Source organism: Thermobia domestica, chromosome 8 (assembly GCF_964235325.1).
Source record: "Thermobia domestica chromosome 8, izTheDome1.hap1.1, whole genome shotgun sequence".
NCBI classification, from domain to species: Eukaryota; Metazoa; Arthropoda; class Insecta; order Zygentoma; family Lepismatidae; genus Thermobia; species Thermobia domestica.
In genome coordinates, this window is record NC_137461.1 from 135,597,581 (window position 1) to 135,619,655 (window position 22,075).

Below are 22,075 nucleotides of genomic sequence, written 5' to 3' on the forward strand. Positions count from 1 at the left end.
CGTAGCTCGAAACTCCGAATGAATATATACTATACCTTATCGTTTTCGCTTTGATACCGGTCGACAGCGAACGAACAAATACATAGATTTACATATAATACTTAGTCATAAAACTTTCGATTATTATGCATACAGTACAAGTTTGTAACAGATCATTCTTCGTTGCAGTGATTGTCCTAGTTTCTAAATTTATTAATAACAACATTTGTCAATTGTAATTTATTGGAATATATCTAGAATATCAGGCGTAAATTAAATTATGCCAGCTCCTTAATTTACTCCGTTGGGTTAAGATGATTTATTTTGCATATTTTCAATCACGCTCGACGCTAGCCATAGAAGCTAAATATGCGGTTCTGATTGGTTAAAGTTATACGTTTCTCATCACGTAGCGTACATATAGCAGAAACCAACCGCTTGTTGCTGTCAATCCTTGTGGCTGAGCGTACTAGCGTAGTTGACTAGGAAAAATAATCGTTTTTGGCGTGGGTTCGAACCCGGCCCGCGGAAAGTTTTTATTTCTTTTTAATTTTCATAACACTTTTATCATTAAAATACAATAAAAATAATACTCATTTGCCGTTTACGTAATATATAATGCATAAAAAGTTACATGTTTAAGTTATGAAACATAGCTGAGCGAACGGCAGCGAGCGAAGGGGGTCAGAAGTGGCACTCCCATGATAATACCACGTTAGAACCTCACCCGCTTCCTTGTGATCAATATGCATATCTTTTTTAGGATAGCGCTTGAAAAAAATATGCCCCATGTTCTTACGAAATGTAACCCAAACATAATTACATTTTTATTTTTATCAACACACAAAGTGACAATTTTCTTCTATTACTACAATACACAATACATACACCAGAAGGTTTGGACAATCGCAAACTGCAACCAATCGGAAACGTGTATTTAGTTCCTATGACTAGGGTCGGGCGTGAAAAAGTATGCATGTCTTCCTTACTTTTTATTTCTTTTTTCTCCGATTTGTTTATGAAAGATAATTGGTACTTCGAAGAGATATTCTAAGTTCCCGTTTTTAAATGTAAAATGATGATGTACCACGTGCACAAACGCAAAGAAAAAATAACATATCTTAGCGGTAAGTATGGATCGCTTTGATATGTAAAGAAACAATTTTATTAGCTGAAAACTGAAACTTGTAGAAGCACGCAAACGATCGTTGGTGGTGGTTTTCGACATATATCGTGGTGTATATACACTGAAGAAAGTAATGTCAAACACAATTTCGACACTGATACAGAGTTAGCAAGACTACCACATGCTCGTGCAAAGGATTCTTCTTACGATCCACATCATCTCAGCAACGATTCACTTCACCCTGAGTTTTGGGTTGAGTGGAATTTTGTGTATCTTTGGAACATATAACAAAATACTTTGGATAGATTGGATAGATTAATAATTACCTGTACCTTGGGCAGAAAGTGTTCATACATGTGCACTATACTTAATAGAATGTTAATTTAATAATAACAAAAGAAGAATGTTTTTAATATATGTAAAATATTATTATGGGATAGTTGTGGCTATGTAAATGTTTTATGGATACCTAGTCAGCAAGTTTGTGTGCTTGACAATTTGAAGGAAAATATATTATAAAGTATATCAGCTAATAAACCATTTTAGCAACGTTCATCGACGTTATCATTCTAATAGAAAAGGTGAGAATAATGCTATATAATTATTAAAGATAATTTTTACCTGCAAACTAATACTACCACTCAATATTTGTATATCTTACTTAGACGGACCAGGTTGACGACTACCCTTGGTGAGTCGTTATAAAAATTTTGGTGCCGGAACCCGGGATTGTAAAAATTTTGGTTTACCTCACCCGGGACCTTTTCATAAATTCTATACCCCGAAGCAAAGTAAGGGTGAATTTACTTTTACAATTAAGTTAATGAATACAAATTTGACCATATTGAGAAGTGGTAGAATAATCATAAGGAAAATGGACACTGAAATAATGGAGAATGAATCCACCAATAGTGACAACGGTGAACCTAGTGTAACATCAAGAATGACATCGGAAGACCGAATCTTGCTAGTCTTACAGCGGCAATTGAGTCAGATGTCTACCGAATTAAAGCAGACGATAGAACATAACTCTGAAGAATCCAACAAGCAATACGAAGAATTAAAGCAGACGATGAAGCATAATTCTGATGAATTAAGTAGACGAATAGAACAGAAGTCTGATGAATCTAACAAGCAATACGAAGAATTAAAGCAGACGATGAAGCATAACTCTGAAGAATTAAGTAGACGAATAGAACAGAAGTCTGATGAATCTAACAAGCAATACGAAGAATTAAAGCAGACGATGAAGCATAATTCTGAAGAATTAAGTAGACGAATAGAACAGAAGTCTGATGAATCTAACAAGCAATACGAAGAATTGAAGCAGACGATAGAACAGAAGATGGAACAGAAGTCGGATGAAACGAAACAATTAATTATTCAGACGATGAGCGATATTACCTCGCAATTCGAGGAAAAGTTAAAAGGAATATCGGAGGAATGCCAGGGTAATCACAACCACCTGAGCCAAGAAATCAGTGATATAAAAAAGGATTTAGAAGTAACCGAATCTTCTGTTCAACAACAAAAGATCCAGGTCATCAATAATTCTAACAACATACGAGCAAATACGCAGTCGATAGCTACGTTACAGGAAGAAATTAGAATGCTACAGGTTAAGGACAACACATACCGTAATAACATGTGTAGTGATCGCTTGGAGTTTCCCCACTCACCAGAGATGAACTCGCCTTCGCCGGTGTCTGATGATGATATTATATTGGAAGAAATACATCCGAAGAGTACAGATGGGCGAAACATAGATGGTGTAATGACACATCACGTCATGGATAGGAACTATCACCCAATAAGTACACGGAATGATAAAAGGAAGGTAAAATTAAGTGTTAAGATGAGTGAAATTCGAGCTATGAGCAAATTCAGTGGTAAGTGTAATGAGACTGCTACTTCTTTCTTAGAGAAATTCCAGGACGAATGCAATATTATGTGTATAGATAGATCACAATATATGAAATTAATTCCTCATGTATTACTCCCACCTTGTTCATTATGGTTTAAAGCAGTACGTGATCACATCAATACATATGAATTCAAAGCGGCACTGATCGCAAATTATGAAAATGACTTTTTGCTTGCGAATAGAGATGCCACCATTAGAAATCAACACTTCAATCCTCGATTGCATAAATCTATTGTAGAGTTTGTTGTAAATACATACAACGAATTAAAGGTCGTTAATCCATTGCAATCGGAATCGAGAATAATAGCATCGATTCGAAATTTGCTTCCATTTAAATTGCAACAGATCTTATTTTCCACACAGTGTATGAGTTGCAACCATTTATTAATGCTTGTCCAATGCTATGAAACTCAATACCATGCTATGAATCAACAAGCAGGAATGGGTAAAAATAAGAATAATTCAGATCATTTGGTGCCTGTTCGGAATTTGAATATCCGAAGTGTGAACAATACGGAGCATAACCTAAGCCGAGTAAATTCTAGCAATCAAAATGAGCAAAATAGGCAAAGTTATGTAGGGAATCCGCCTAACCTAATTAATCGTAGCAATCCATATGTTAGACCATATAATCAAAATAGGTTTAAAAATAGACCGAATGTATGACGAAATTCCAGGAATACAGCAAACTACGCGGATAGACATAATTGGAGATCAAGAGATGGCACTTCACATCCGGATCCAGGTATTGAAGTAATTCCTGTACAGAACAATAATACGGGACATAATAATGATTGTGCAGTACAATGTACTTTATTAAATTCATATGCAAGTACGAACGTAACCTGATTACCGTTAATGAAATTAGGTTAAATTCATATCAGTTATAGATTTTCATGAACATTTATTTTATTTTTATTCAATTTAATTCTCTTTAATTCTCATTAATCAATGATAATTCTCAAATGTTTTTAATATATGTAAGAATTATAATTCGATTTATAAATGATTAAAAGCAAAGGTTATTTATATTAGATTGATTTGTGTAAAAAAAACTTAACTGTCAAAGATTATGTTAAGAAGAAGATCTATTCTATAAAACTAAATATTCGACAACTATCTTGAATGAGATTCTTCTATGTTGTGATGCCTTATTAATCTAATGTTTATTTTAAAATATCACCTAAAATGATTATCATATAATGCGCCCTGACTATTTGTAACTCATGTTTGTCCCTTCCGATTTTTGAATTCGCACCCTTCAACGATTAAATAAATGAGCGACGATATTTTTAATAAGAAAATATAATAATAATATAATGAATGTAATTAAAAATAAGTATTGATGAAGTGTAATATTTGTTATAAATATATATATATATATATATATATATATATATATATGAAATGTAATAAAGATATATATGAGGTGCGATCAAAATGTGATGGACATATGCAATGTAAGAACAGTATTGTAAACGGACCAGTGGTTCTTGAACATAAAAGCCAAACTCGTTTATGACTTTTATATTCAGTCCCATCGTCGGGCGACATTTTTATATAACAAAATACTTTGGATAGATTGGATAGATTAATAATTACCTGTACCTTGGGCAGAAAGTGTTCATACATGTGCACTATACTTAATAGAATGTTAATTTAATAATAACAAAAGAAGAATGTTTTTAATATATGTAAAATATTATTATGGGATAGTTGTGGCTATGTAAATGTTTTATGGATACCTAGTCAGCAAGTTTGTGTGCTTGACAGTTTGAAGGAAAATATATTATAAAGTATATCAGCTAATAAACCATTTTAGCAACGTTCATCGACGTTATCATTCTAATAGAAAAGGTGAGAATAATGCTATATAATTATTAAAGATAATTTTTACCTGCAAACTAATACTACCACTCAATATTTGTATATCTTACTTAGACGGACCAGGTTGACGACTACCCTTGGTGAGTCGTTATAAACACACAGCTTTCAATAGATTATCATTTTAACTTAGGCGAGTATTAATTTTCTCCGTTAATGTTGAAGGAACACCCGCAGCATATTTTTGGCAAGGGGTAAAATACCTACAACAAGCGCAGTCACGAATACACACACACTGTAATTTGCACGTAACCATAATACATCATATGAAGCAACAGTTATTTACGTATATATTCATATTAACTACAGTAAATATATTTTCTACTATAGTATAATATTTAATATAAATACATATATTAAGTACTATATATATAAGTAACCAACATGATTTGTCTTGACATAAAATTTGAAGAACTGAACATCCTCCGAAAATACAATTTACACCTTGTTATCGCCTACTGACAAGAGCCGTAGAATGTCACTATCCTATCAAGAATCTATTCATGGACAAACTCCAAAATTAACATAAAATTTATTTCTATAGAAAAAGCAATTCCTTTAATTAATAGTTTCATTCCTATTATATTTCACATCAAAAGGTCCAGTGACAACGATAAAATGTACAACACCACCAGATAAGTGTCTTATCTCTACTTAATGGAGAGTTCTCTACTTAATGGAGTAACAACGACGAACTATTAAAGAAACACCAGATAAAATGATCTTCTAAACTTAATACACTGACTGACAACGATAAACTACTAAAGAAACATCTATACTTAATGGAATAGCAAAGATAAACTACTAAAGAAACATCTATACTTAATGGAATGGCAACGATAAACTACTACAGAAACATCTATACTTAATGGAATGGCAATGATAAACTACTACAGAAACATCTATACTTAATGGAATGGCAATGATAAACTACTACAGAAACATCTATACTTAATGGAATGGCAATGATATACTACTAAAGAAACATCTATACTTAATGGAATGGCAACGATAAACTACTACAGAAATATCTATACTTAATGGAATGGCAATGATAAACTACTACAGAAACATCTATATTTAATGGAATGGCAATGATAAACTACTACAGAAACATGATCTATACTTAATGGAATGGCAATGATAAACTACTACAGAAACATCTATACTTAATGGAATGGCAATGATAAACTACTAAAGAAACATGATCTATACTTAATGGAATGGCAATGATAAACTACTACAGAAACATCTATACTTAATGGAATGGCAATGATAAACTACTAAAGAAACATGATCTATACTTAATGGAATGGCAATGATAAACTACTAAAGAAACATCTATACTTAATGGAATGGCAACGATAAACTACTACAGAAACATCTATACTTAATGGAATGGCAATGATAAACTACTAAAGAAACATTTATACTTAATGGAATGGCAACGAAAAACTATTCAAGAAATACCAGGTAAAATGATCTTCTATACTTAATGAAATGGCAACGAAAAACTATTCAAGAAATACCAGGTAAAATGATCTTCTATACTTAATGGAATGGCAACGAAAAACTATTCAAGAAATACCAGGTAAAATGATCTTCTATACTTAATGAAATGGCAACGAAAAACTATTCAAGAAATACCAGGTAAAATAATCTTCTATACTTAATGGAATGGCAACGAAAAACTATTCAAGAAATACCAGGTAAAATGATCTTCTATACTTAATGGAATGGCAACGATAAATTACTAAAGAAACATTATGATCTATACTTAATGGAATGGGAACGAAAAACTATTCAAGAAATACCAGGTAAAATGATCTATACTTAATGAAATGGCAACGAAAAACTATTCAAGAAATACCAGGTAAAATGATCTTCTATACTTAATGAAATGGCAACGAAAAACTATTCAAGAAATACCAGGTAAAATAATCTTCTATACTTAATGGAATGGCAACGATAAATTACTAAAGAAACATTATGATCTATACTTAATGGAATGGGAACGAAAAACTATTCAAGAAATACCAGGTAAAATGATCTTCTATACTTAATGAAATGGCAACGAAAAACTATTCAAGAAATACCAGGTAAAATGATCTATACTTAATGGAATGGCAACGAAAAACTATTCAAGAAATACCAGGTAAAATGATCTTCTATACTTAATGGAATGGGAACGAAAAACTATTCAAGAAATACCAGGTAAAATGATCTTCTATACTTAATGAAATGGCAACGAAAAACTATTCAAGAAATACCAGGTAAAATGATCTCCTATACTTAATGGAATGGCAACGATAAATTATTAAAAATAAATGTTTTGCTCTCTAGGGAGCTACAACGATAATCTCTTACATGCATACATGCAGTTTAGCCCATCACATATGGTGTTCCTCTCCAGTCTATGGAGTTACAACGATAAACTTCAAATACCATTACATAAAATGTTTTATTTCTCTTTCACGTGTATTGTAAATGGTCTGTGATTAAATGTAACCCCTATTTTAACATTTTTCGAAATAAAACCTTTTACAAAGTGTAATATTTAACCCATTGTTATCATCTTGCTATTTATTGCAAATAATCATAAATAGTTATAGTATTGGACATTGAGGTTCTAAGAATGTGCAATGTTCCGTCTGCATCTGTTGTGTTATTACTTGGTCGGACAATGATTTGTATCAACATTTCAGGTTTTTTTTTTTTTTTTTTTTTTTTTTTTACAAGTTTATAATTCACAGGGGCCAATATCAGATATTTTTTCTTTAATTCGTAAGCGAAAGTAGGGAATATTCAGATTTCAGACATTATACTTAATCGAATGTCAATGATAATGTGTAGAATGTACACACTATATTTTTTCACCGTTGTATTTCTGCATATACCCGTCAATAATTTAAATGGTAAGTTTAAAGAAGAAATTGGGTTTAGATTAAATATTACTATTTTTTTAGATAATATTGAATCAAGTAGTGTGCTGAATGTACGCAGCAATTAATAAATTGTGGAAGACTGAATTCCCAGTACAATGTAGAGATTAGTTTGAAATATTATATATTTTAAATCTCCAGCCATCTATAGGTGTTGAATATAATGCGATTTTTGAAAGTACGGATATTCGCTATTATTCAAGTAAACTTTGGTTTTGAACGGAGTTTAATTCTTATACAGAAATTAAATGTTAGAGAAGTCGATGGATAATTCTAGCAAATACATATTTGTATTGTAGTCCTATATCAGACGAAAGAACTACATGGTGCTCTTCTGAATTTTTTCATGAAAAGAGAAAACAATTTTCAAACTATTTGGCGCCCTTCCTGATGGCCTAATGGCTAGTGCATGTGCGTTTGGTCCAGGGTTTTATTCCTGGTCGTTTCTTATTCTACCCTAAACTTCACATTCACACTTCTTAACTTCGATAGTGGAAAGGAAAATAATGAGCAAATTAAGTATTAGGCAACATCTTTTTGTACAGCAAACTATCCTACTGAGAGCTAGCTGTAGTATTTTTTGAAGTAGTGAAAGGATCTAGAAAAGCTGCCAGGTTGAGCCACAGCCAGGCCGGCGAACAGGGCGTATTTCCATCTCTTATGACGGACAATAGAGTTACAGGCAAGACATGTATTTCCATGTATTATTTTCTTAGCAAGACGGGAAGGAACTTTGTAACACATTCCTATTACAACTAAATTTACATCTAAGGATGATTGAGTTGATCTTGTGGGCTCGCCGACCAAGATTTCCCCGTATAAATATCAATTGATATGAAACTCTCAGTTCTATAGACTGTTCATCTGCCAAGCTAAATAATGTGCTAAATCTGTTACAATGAAAAGCATTATTTATTATTGAGGGATACCTACAAGGCAATTCAATACAAAACGTGAGTCATTATAGTGCTGGAATAAAAATGAACACTATATGCTATTTAATGGTGTACTTCTTACATACATAGTACATATGTTGATAAACCAGAACAAAAACTAACGATTATTGTTGGATACAAACGCAGTACTCTTTACTGCCATATGATTCCTAGAAAACTATTTCTCAAAAATTTTCTTCAAAACTGTCATTTTGTCCGCTTCTTGTGACATGCGCCGCTTGCATGCCAAGTGGATTTAAGTCCAAAATTGAAATATTCAAAATGGGTAAATTTGAAGTTGAACATTCCATGAAAAATTCATTTTATTTCTGTTATGTTAGCATCCAAAACCATAATTATGTAGCGTATGCCCTAATTATTTACTGTTTACAATTTTTTAAAGTTACCCATATATAGAAGTAAACGAAGTTTATTTTTCCGTTTTCTACGACTTATAGTGCAGTCAAAATAAGGTTTGAGGTAGACATTTAGAATAAAAAGATGGGACCTTCTGGAATTTGTTCGTGATCTCTTCCTCATTAACCTTCAGAACATCCGAAAAAATTCAGTTGCGGGTTTTCCGCCATTTTGAATAAATAGTCTGCCATCTTGGATTTCTCACATGCATTTAGTTTATGCCACATAACTTCTAAACTAATTAACATAGAAGGATCATTCATTCTTTATTATACTTATAATATTATGGGCAATGTAACAAGTTATTATCACTTTTCTCGGAGTAACCATTTTTTCACAACTTTAGGATAAAATGCAAAATTGGGATCTGTATTAGAAGACATATTGTTTTCATTGCCTCATACAACTTAACGGAGTAGAAATATTTAAGAAAATGGTTGAATAAAAGTTGTTTGAAATTTCATAAGCTTTTAAAAACCATATATATATATATATATATATATATATATATATATATATATATATATATATATATATATATATATATATATATATATATATATATATATATATATATATATATTGTCACTGTACACAATGTCAGAGATGCACAATGAAGTTTCAAACGTCATCGGACTGTGCAGAAGTTCTGTTGAAAAATATGAATGAATAATTTAACATGAAGAAAAAGAGACTATTTGAGACGGCTTTTCATTACAATTTCTGGTAAGTATCCGGCTAGTTTAATAAATAGTTCGTAAACAGTGGCGTCGGAAGGGGGTGCACAAGAACTTTGAAAGTAGACTCCTCGCACTATCTTTTTGTATGTAAGCCTATGTGTCCATTGAAATTAGTGTTTGAGATAAACATTTCAAAAAGCAGATTAAATCTATTGAAATATGTTTTACTGATGTTATCGTGCAAAAAATCCAGTTGCGAGTTTTCCGCCTTTTTGAATAAATAACCCTAGTCCAGTGCAATTATGACAAAAATTGATCAAACTTAAAGATTTTTTTAAAAAAATTAAACCTTATAGAATATGTTATATGTATTGATATTATACAAAAACAGTCCCAAAACTCTAGTTGCTGGTTTCCCGCCATTTTAAATAAGCAGTACTCCATCTTGAAATTTTCCCCAGCACTTAGTTTTTGACTTATTTCTCGTAAGCCAATAAACGTAAATGTATCATTTTTTTTATTATACTTCTAATATTATAGGTTAAAGGTTATACAATAAGTGATCACTTTTTCCGCGTTTGGCGTTACCAAAATTTCAGTGTAAATTAAAGTTTAATCTATTAGAGCTTGAAAATATAAATTTAGGAAAAAATAAAAATGGCGATTTAAACAAGGGATTAATTATTAAAAATGAAGGAAAATATATTTACCGGAATTATTTGAGGTGCGCTTTGTATCCTATTTTACAGTAAATACCATCATATCCTGTTTCATGATTTTCACTATTTCACTATATATACTGGCTTTTATAATTATACTTAGATTCTTCTGCGCATCAATTAAACTGCTAAACTTAAAAGTACTGTAGTTGTAAAAAGGAAGACAATACACTGATCACCAGTTGAATTATAGACACCTATCTAATAGCGTGTAACACCACCTTTCGCTTTGATAACGGAGGCTATCCGACGCGGCATGGATTCTACGAGGCGTCTGAAGTGTTGTTGTGGAATCTCAATCCATATCTGCTGCCAGGTCTCCCACAGAGCTAGCAGGTTAGTTGGAAGAGGGTCCACAAGCTAAAGCGTCGTTCCATGGCGCCCCAGATACGTTAGATCGGATTGAGGTCCGATGACCGTGTTGCCAGATCAGAGGAGTGATAATCAAATCAGTAAATCTGTTTGCTGCATTCCTAGAGCGGTGGGCCGGCGCATTGTCCTGCTGCAAGATGAGGTAACCACCTGGATATAGCGCCCAAGCAAATGACATGACATGGTCGTCCAGAATATCGCGGTATCGTTTACCTGTGAGAGATTGTGTTACACGTGTTAAGGAACCATTTCACTCCACGTTAACATGCCCCAGATGAGAATACCACCACCGGCTTGCACAGTTCCCTGCTGTCACGATGGATCCATTTCCTCTTGCGGTCGGCGACGCACCCTTACCGGTTCATCGGTATATATCAATTTGAAACTATCTAGGAAACCTTTTCCCACATTTCCACGGTCCAGAGACAGTGTTCCTTTCCTATGCTTGACGTTGTTTCCTGTGTTGTGCTGTTAGAAGGGATACTCGCATGGGTCGATGGTTTCTGTACCCCATGGCGAGCAAGTGGTTGCTAATTATGTGGCTTCTGACATGGCATTGTTGTCTTGCATTGAACCTCTCCGCGATTTGACACACTGTGGCCCGTCTATCGGCTGTTACGATGCGGGCCACTCAGCGCCTATCACTGTCGTTGACACGCTCCTGACCGAGGCAGTTTGTCCGTGTGGGTGCGGTTCTGCCCGAAGCCAGGTACTCACGATACACCGTTGACACAGTTGCCTTTGAATATCCGAGTGTCGCAGCCACTTCCGAAATCGACCACCCTATCGTCTGACTCCTACGATTTGACCACGGTAAAGTGCGCTCAGATCCTTCGTCTTGCCCATCATACACTGCACTGACACGGATACCGAGAGAGAAGTACACGGCAGTACCGTGTACCGAGTAGACGGCAGTACACGAAGTACCCTCGCGATGTATTTCATTCACATGCACTGTTGGAGCATCTGCAGGGCGGTTTCTGCAACTTTCCTGCTGTCTCTAATTCAACTGCTGATCAGTGTATATGGCAAAGTAAAAAGCCTTGGGATGATAAATGAACTTAAACAAAAGTTCCAAATATACCAGTGTACTTTGAGACTTACTTTTCTCGATGGCGTTTTGCAGTTGAATGTCCACAGTTTTCGTTAACTTCCTTCTCAAAGAAGTTGGTTTTGGCGACAACTTCATAATCAGTTCCTTCATCTCATCTTCAATTAAAGTAGCGCTATTACCACATCCGTGTCCACTACTTTGCCCACAAAATGATGTACAATCTTCTCTCTTCTTTTGCACCCAAATTGTTTCCGCAGTTCGCCTGGCAGTTGCATGCTATAAACTTTAACAAATCTTCTGGAACAGGTTGTTCAAATGTTGTTACAGAAAGAAAGCAATAACCACCAATTTTCCAGTCCCATTCAATTTGTTATCTGTTGATTTTTCCACTGCTGAACTTGATAGAACACGTCAATGGTGATTTGCAGCAGCTGTTGTTGGAGATAGTACTGCTAAGTTGAAAGTGTCACTAATGCGTTGTTTGAATACACTCTTTCTGTACATGCAGAATCTTGTACAGTCCAGATTTTCTTTCTCTGCACATCTATATAACGCTAGGAACATTTTTTTTCTCCAGCAGCTGCCACATCATCAGCAGATGATGTAGGGTTGTTGAAAACATCCATTTCTCGACGCATTTCTTCATTTTTTTGCAGTATTTTGTACGCAACTTCCTTTCCTTTACTGTGTGGAGTAGAAGTTGTATCGCAACCAGTGATGGCATGCAGAAATAAAATGCAGTTCACCATATCGCCCAATGCTTTCTGAAGTTTGGTACTCTTATATATCTTACGTCGTGGCTTCGAGCCAGGAATACAACATTTAAGTCTAAGCTGTTGTGAGTGCTACCATCAGAGCCAAAATATTTCAATCTTCTCCCACTATTACTGACGAGCCAGATTTTGCAAGATATGTTGCGAATAACACAACTAATGTATATGCATCTCCAGGTGATTGATGTACGGTACAACCAGATTTCTCGAGATATTTCGTCAGAAGTGATATCAATTCGGATTTGTTCTTTGTGTTAGAAACAAATTCCTGTTGAGATAAACAAGCAATGTGCATGTTATCCTCAACAATTACACGTATTCATGGTTTCTTTGTTCATGTCCACTGTTTTATATCCTTTACGCTAGGTCGACAATCATAACCATCAAATACAATAATTTATTTACCATAGTGTTTTGTAATAAACCTCACATATTGCTCATATAATTGGTCGCCAGCTTTGGGACTCTTTTGGTATAATATCAATACATTCTACCGGATATAATCATTAAAAAAAAAAAAGCTAAGTTTGATCGATTTTTGTTGTAATTGCAATGGACTAGGGCCATTTATTTAAAAAGGCGGTAAACCCGCAACTGGATTTTTTTTCAGGATGATAAAATCAGTAAAACATATTTCAATAGATTTAATCTTCTTTTCGAAACGTTTATCTCAAACACTAATTTCAATGAACATCTTACATACAGAAATATAGTGCAAAAGTCTACTTTCAGAGTTCTTGCGCACCCCTGCCGACGCCACTATTTACGAACTATTTATTAAACTAGCCGGACTTCCAAACCTGTTGATACCTACCGGAAATTGCAATTAAAGTCGTCTAAAAAAGTCTATCTTTTTCTTAATGTTAATTGCTTCATTCATATGTTTCAACAGAAATTTTGCACAGTCCGATGACGTTTGAATCTTCATTGTGCATATCTGACATTGTGTATAGTGACAAAATATATATACACATCGTTTTAAAGTTTATGAAATTTCAAACAACTTTCATTCGAGCACTTTTTTTAATATTTCTACTCCGTTAAGTTGTATGAGGCAATGAAAAGAATATGTCCTCTAATACAGATCCCAATTTTTCACTTTATCCTAAAGATGTAAAAAAATGGTTACTCGGAGAAAAGTGATAATAACTTGTTACATTGCCCATAATATTAGAAGTATAATAAAGATTGAATGATCCTTCTATGTTAATTAGTTTAGAAGTTATGTGGCATAAACTAAGTGCATGTGAGAAATCCAAGATGGCAGACTATTTATTCAAAATAGTGGAAAACCCGCAACTGGATTTTTTGAGATTTTCTGAAGGTTAATGAGGAAAATATCACGAACATATTCCAGAAGGTCCCGTCTTTTTATTCTAAATGTCTAGGTTTGACCCGTTTTTTATGTAATTTGACATTAGTCTACTTGGCATTCAAGCGATAAACATTGTCTCATACGCATTTGGTCAATATTATAGATAAAAACTTGTTTTTTTTTTTTTAAAAAAAAAAAGAAAGCTTTAGAGTTAATTATAATTTTAAATCCTTTATCCGGCCAGTGGTATGTTGTACAAATATACAATATCCATATGTTTACTACGGAAATCTGTACCGACCATATGTTATCCATATGCTACATACGTACTGCCCTTTTCCCGATTAGTTGTTACATCATACCGCTGCAGGATGTCTGCTGTCCAACAGTCTTTCATATATCACATACGTATACGTATATTACACACGTCAGCTATATGTTATATAGGGGAGAGGTGGATGAAATGATCCCCTTAAGACAAATTAGCCTCCAGATCTTAGCTCTAATTATCTATATTGTGGTAATTGTGTCGGTAGGATAAAGTGTTATTTCAGGTTTCAAAACGTGCAATTTTGAACATTGTCAATAAACATCTTCGATATTATTTTGACACAAATTTGAACCTATTGCAAAAGGATCATTTTGCCTTAGGGTTGGGTAAAATGATCCCTCTATTGAAAATACTAGAAAAATCTTGTGAACTTAAAAAAATATTATTTTTTTAATGGAGTACAAGGTGTAATAATACAATGTTAAAGTATGTTAGGAATAATAGTATTTATAGTTTGTTAAAGTAGGTTAATATATCGTTCAATATAGAAAAAGTTTTTTGAACACTTAGTTCGGTTACCCCTTTTTTTGGATCAGCTTTCTTGTAGCCTAAGTTACATAACACATGTCACTCACAAAAAATCTTCATCTTAACACCAGCACACTGATCGTGGGCCCATTCTTGGAACTGCTGACACATGAACCAACCCTCATCTCCAACAGACTTTGAATAAAAGTCATGACAATAGATACACCCGGCATCTCTCATGGATTCGTCCTCAAAAGCAGATAATACTTAATATTTCTTTTTTGCGCCTTGCAACTTACTCATTTTAGAAATCTTTGCCTTGTTTTTATGTTCCTTTAATTTAGGAACAGCAGGCTTAGAATGGTTCGATGGGTTTTGCTGGTCATCCCTTGAAATACCATCTCCAAGGATTTCATTATTATGCTCATCTGAATTACCTTGAGTCAAATAAACAAAGACGGCAAAATGATCCCTAAGAAAATTGAATAATCCTGAGGTAAAATGATCCCGGGATCGTTTTGCCTTTTCATATGGCATCTATTAAATATGTTCTTGTGTGACAAAACATGGAGAAGACTTCCACCTGCATTGCTAAATGTATAGAATTAAGCACTGATTTTTCAACAATAGTGTTTCATTTATATTCTAATTCATGCGTTAGTTCAAATACAGAAAAAAGTAGAACTTACCTTATAAACAATGATACGAAATGTTATTTTTTTTTTTTTCGTCTGGAAGACTAACAAAACGTTTCTCTTCCAAAGAGAACTGATGAACAAGGACAGCTTGTTTTGTGTGACATAGCAACCACGCGCCACCAGTTTTCGCTGTAGGGGCAGATCATTTTACTTGCAGGAATCATTTTACCCACCTCTCCCCTACGTTCATCTGTATATCAGATCAGGATCGCCTATATACAGTTCTTTCTTTCATACAAAAAGTACGTTTATTCGGAACACTTATACGGAAAGTGCGTATAAAACATACGATTTCAATTATACTTTGTTGTAGGATGTTAAATAAGGTTGTACGTTAAGTCCAAAAATTACAGAATTTACGTATGTAACCTACGTTTTTACGTACACCACATATTTTTTCTTAGTGTAGTTTTATCCCAATAGATGATATGACTCTCTTTAAACTTTTAAGTTTAGATAAATAATAGCTTCTGTCGATTTTTACAGAACGTGCTTATAAGGATTTACATTCACTCATAAAACTTTGTTCAGTTCAGTCAGGTATAGTAATACGTACCTGCTTCGTATTAAGACTTTTTCATTATATGTAAATAATACTCTAGAATTTATGTCAATGATAGTGATTCAATTAGTGGGACCATCGATACATACCAAAGTGTTCAGAGGGAAGTTTTGAAGGCTTTTTATTTATTTATTTATTTATTTATTTATTTATTTATTTATTTATTTATTTATTTATTTATTTATTACTCATCATATAGGATGTTCAGTGAAGTTTGAAAGGACACCGTTCGGATTCTGAAGAATAGAACTGGGGTAGCGGTGGCGCGAACGTACGCAGAAAATTATTTTGGGGGTTCCAAATTCAATAAGATGATAAATTGCATTACAATTTGTAAAATTAGCCCTAAAATTAGACTAAATTTACAGAGAAGCCGGGATTTCGGAACAGGTCCGAATCCCCACGACGGGCCTCCTGATTGAATCTCTGAGTGGTAGAACTCATGAGTCTACGTAAGTTTATGCAAAAAAAGTATTTCTTATAAAAAAAACAGATAAAATCTAATCTCGGAAAAAACAAGCTTAATGTTGTCGCCCTTGCCGTCAATCATTGTCACCATCATATAATATTGACTCACCCTCACTCGTTAAATTTTTCAAATTAAAATTAGCCACCTCATTAATCTTCATGCCCATGTACTAAAATACTTTCTTACTATACGTAGATTAGACAGGGACTAACAGCATATAGTGATTAAAAAACGCATATCATCATCTGTTTCATTTGTCATTTTTTTCTGCTATGTATAGAAATACACTCCTCAAATGTCTGGTAACTTATGCAACCCATCTTACAGACTGATATTGAGAAATCTTCAAACAAGGGAAGCTATCCGTGTCGGTTGAGGCGTGAAGACAGCGATTCCAAAGTCCCGACTTCGAAACCAGGCTGGGGTATGGTGGTTTCCGGATGTTAAACCCTTTTAAGCGGTTCTAGAAGACAATCAAGACGGGCCAAAGTAATTCGTTACTGAACGAGGCCAACAATACATTTGTTGACATTATTATTATTATTATTATTATTATTATTATTATTATTATTATTATTATTATTATTAATAATAATAATAATAATAATAATAATAATAATAATAATAATAATAATAATAATAATAAGCCATTTTTGCGTTGTGGTTTCAGCGTGTCCCTCTTCTCTACCGGATAAACGTGTTCGTTTGGAACTTACGATCGCTTGTCGTGTTCCATCTTACGTCGATTCGCATCAATGACATACCAGAGATCACAATCACCACCTACGGTTATCATCTTGCCTTTGCAACATTTGTCTTCGTGTGGAAACAAGTTCCAGTGTATCAGATAATATCCCATGCAAGGGATGTGTATGACCAGAGTACATAACTCTCAATGGCTATCAGAAATTATCATTATGCTTCCTGTTCGATGACGTTGCGAATCGTCCGAGTAAGCAAGTTTCTATCTTTGAACATGTCCTTCCACTTGTGCACGTTTCAATGCGATACTCGTCGAGGAGTTGGGAGGCCCGGTGGCTCAGTGGTAGAGCGTTCACTTTCGGTGCTTGGGGTCCCTGGTTCGATCCCAGCTCGCGCCGTGTGGACTTTGCAATTATTCTCTTTAAAATTTAATAAGAAAAGTGCATAATAGCAAAACTCAAATGGAAATTACGCCTGAAAGACTTGTTACGGAGTTCAAATTAAGACGATGGTTATAGGATCCCTCTTGTGAACAATACAACCATAACCTATGGGGATATGGACAGTGAAACAAAGAAAAAATGAAGTAATTTATTTATATTCTTTATAGTCTATTGAGCTCTCCCGTGGTTATGTGAATAGCGTACACATCTTTCGCGTAGAGGCCCGGGTTCGATCCCCGCGCGGAACTCATGTAATTCGGATTCCACGTTAAGCTATTGGTCCACGTATCATATAGCCTTTCTGATTAACAGAATGCTAAACTCAAGTTCAATCCATGTTTTATTATTCTATCAAATCACAGTTCGGGTGCAACAATCCTGGATGAATGTTTTTTTGTATAATATCACATCTTCATTCAGAGAGGAAAACATCATTGATGTAATTAGGATATTTTGGTAAGAGGTTTTTCTTTTCAAGACTCTTCTCTTTTTATTGCAAAATAAAAAATGTTTTATTACATACATTACAGGCATACCTCTTAGACCTAAAAAATGTTGAGGGAAGAATGTAATATTTACTTCTATAAATATTACTAGAAATTGAATTTTCAATTAAGTTGGGTTTATTGTAGTTCCTCTAAATAAAGGGAATCCAAATGTCAATCCTCATTTTAATAATTATGCCATTCTTTCACACTAGAAAAATACGAGGTCTACAATTCTATCCTATTAATCAAATAATGTTCTGAATTATAGTTGGTACAGTAATTCTCCTAACATGAATCGGTGCCCGCCCAGTTGAAGATCCTTATATTCTAACAGGTCAAATTCTAACTCCGAATGACTATATAACATGCCTTATCGTTTTCGCTTTGATACCTGTCGACAGCGAACGAACAAATACACAGACGTACTACCATGAGCAAAATAAATGACGCGTCTCTTTATTTTGAAGTTTTTTGAAAATATCTCCGTTTTCTTTATATGTTCGGAATTTCGGAAGGTTTCCCCAGCAGGAAACGTTAATAACAAGCCCGTTTTAAATATTTGTGTTAGATATTAGCTTAAAATAAATAAATTAGAAGCAAAAAACATTAAATCGACCGAAATTACGAGAATTACCAACTCTGCTAAAGTGGGAAATTTTCAAGAACTCGAGGGAATTCTACAGTTCAACACGAAGCAACGACATCTATGTCATTGAGAGAAATGCGGATTAAATCTACAAACGAAACTTTCAACGAAACATTTCTAATATGTCTTATTACATGCATTATCTGCAAATTTCAAATATATGAATCTATGCCAAGTATTAGCGTTTAGATAGAGCAAATAGTTGAAATTACCTATGGAAAAGGACGAATTGGTAGCACGATCGTAATGAAAAATCATCTTTACCGTATAACATGTTCAGTTTGCGTAAGAAAACAAATAGCTCAGTTAGTTAAAGCAACGAGTCTGTATGCCGAAGGTAGCTGGTTCGAACCCCCACAGAGGTGCAACTGTCATTTCTATTACTGTGGTTATTTTATTTATTTTTTATGTGGGAAAGAATCAAATTGTAACATATGTGTAAAACTCATGACAATACCAAAAAAGAAAAAATGTTGTTTCACTTGCATTAGTGTCTCTAATTTTTGTTTGCAAACAGTTTCGTAATTATTTTCCCTGTGCTCACTGCTCACAATATGCTCGCTGGTGTATAACGAATGCTTTCCAGTAAACGTTAATTCTAATTTGGAGATTTTTATAAAGTTTCACAATGTTTATCATTAAATAATCTTCTATCTACTTGTTTGGACATTTTGATAACAGATTTCCCTATTAAATGTTTAATTTTCCCTAGATGTTTAATTACGGAAAAGTTTTACAATGTATTTGTTTTAAATTGAAATTGTTTTGAATTTACCCCATGAGGTAAGTAGCCCGAAGGAGGAGAACTGAAGTAGCTGATATTCTACGTAAAAGCAACCTATTATAGAATGATGACGCTTCTTACCTTCAGCACATAATCTTTACATTAGAGAGTCAGAGAGAAAAATCCTGTTTTTTCCTCTCCTATGACCACCCATCTTAAACCACCTCTACATACCATGGTTCGTCTTACACAATTTCGGTGCTCCAAAGACATTCATATAATAATAATAATAATAATAATAATAATAATAATAATAATAATAATAATAATAATAATAATAATAATAATAATAATAATAATCCTGAATATGCCATACAGTGGCGGCGATTGGACGTTAAAAGTGGGGGGCAAGACATGATCTGAATATTTGTATATCACTGTTAGTTTCCCTGGTTGTTTCCAACACTTTGTTTGACGAAAGGTTGTATAACTAATAGGATACTATCTTTTTCAGTTAAAATACCGTATATCGTATTTTTATATTTTATTAAATAAATTGACAAGAGCAACAGAAGTAGGCACTAGCCCTTTGTATTCTTAAACAACAAAGGTGTAAGAAGAGATTTGATTACTTGCTCATGAACATCTTAAAATTCTGGGGGTCGCGGTGGCTCAGTGGTAGATCGTTCACCTCTGGTGCATGGGGTTCCTGGTCCAAACCCTGCTCCCGCCAAGTGGATCTTGTGGCGGACAAACACCTTGTGCGTAGGTTTTCTCGGGTTCTCCCGTTTCCTCCCACTTTCTTCATTCCACCCTTTCATTTACAGTATTTATCATCTTCACCGTCTCCTTTAGCCTAGCCGGCATAAGCGTGGGACATAAAACTCAAAACTTTCATTTCATTTCTTTCTCTTAACATTTTGTCTAGAAAATTGTGTAATCAGATTATTTAATAACAAATTTACAAAACAAATGAATAGGAAGGATAATATTAATCAGTAATGAATAATGAGGTATGCTATGTAGAAGTAATATTGAAACTGGGGATTAATGAACAACTTAATTTTTAATTTCACATATGCTTTTAAATGAATGTTATTACTCTTGGAAAATGAAAGCCAGTAAATACAACAAACATTTGCTACGACATTTAAAGCAATACATGTATTTGCTTGTGCAGCTTCTCGAAACATGTTCGTTGCCATTAGGTGCAGTTTTAACTCACTTGGAATACATCAAAACACAACCACACTTAGAAACATTTCACACTCCAGTTATACAAAATAATTCTAAAACCTAGAATTATGTTGAATTTACTAAATCTAATTGTGTATAAACTCGTACACCCCTAAACACACCACTTCACTCGTATATTACACTACAAAACAATGGAAAAGGTAGAAGTTGTTTCTTATTACGCTCTTTTTAATCAATATTCCTTACTTTAGAAAGAAGAAAAGACATAAAGACATTTTAGGAACTGTCAATTTTTGTGCAATTAAAGAATTCCTTGTGAAATACTTTTTTTTTTTTTTTTTTTTTTTTTTTTGCAAATGTTCTCTCAATTAGTTTCAAAGCGGCTGACTAACATATCGAGCCGTTGTAAGAAGGTTGTATAGAAGCAAAACCTTCTAAATTCGTTTTTGAATTTTGGCTGGGAACGAAGAAAAAGTTACGCCCTCATGTTTTCAGAATTTCTTAACAACTTTTTTGTTTAGTTGTTGATTTCACTCATTTGTATTATTGATCACTAAACAAAAAAATGTTCAACAATTCTGAAGCATAAGGGCGTCACTTCTTCGTTTCCTGACAAAATTGAATAATGGATTTATCAGGTTTTGCTTCTATACCACTGAATTGAAAGTATGCTGGAATTATTGTGCTTCAATAGGTTAATTTTGGGGATGTTTTCCGTGGCAATTAAAACGCAATTCCTGTTGCTTTCTTAACTTCACGGGAAAACGACCAATATATACTCACGCAATGACAAATATTATATGGCACCATTTTTTCTATGAGACCGTAATACATACAAAAACATTACATTTCCAAATGAAACTATATACATTAATGGGTTACTTCAAAAAAGTGGGGGGACAAATGCCCCCTTTGCCCCCCCTAATGCCGCCCATGATACCATACTTACCTAATGTAGTAACCTTAGACATCTTAGTTTAAAATGCTTTCTTTTGTAATAATTTGAGCAACCATGTCGGAGGCGGCACGACGGTTTTTTGCCCCTCTCATTTCCTCCCAACAGACAAGGACAACGTTACTGACAAACAGGGACAACGTTACGTAATTTCTGATAAGCAGGGCAGACAAAATGAATAAGAAAATATATTTATATCACCCTCTCCCCGTTCATGATTGGAATATCACGTAGCATTTTTAATTCTACTGAAGATAACCCTGTGCGGTTAG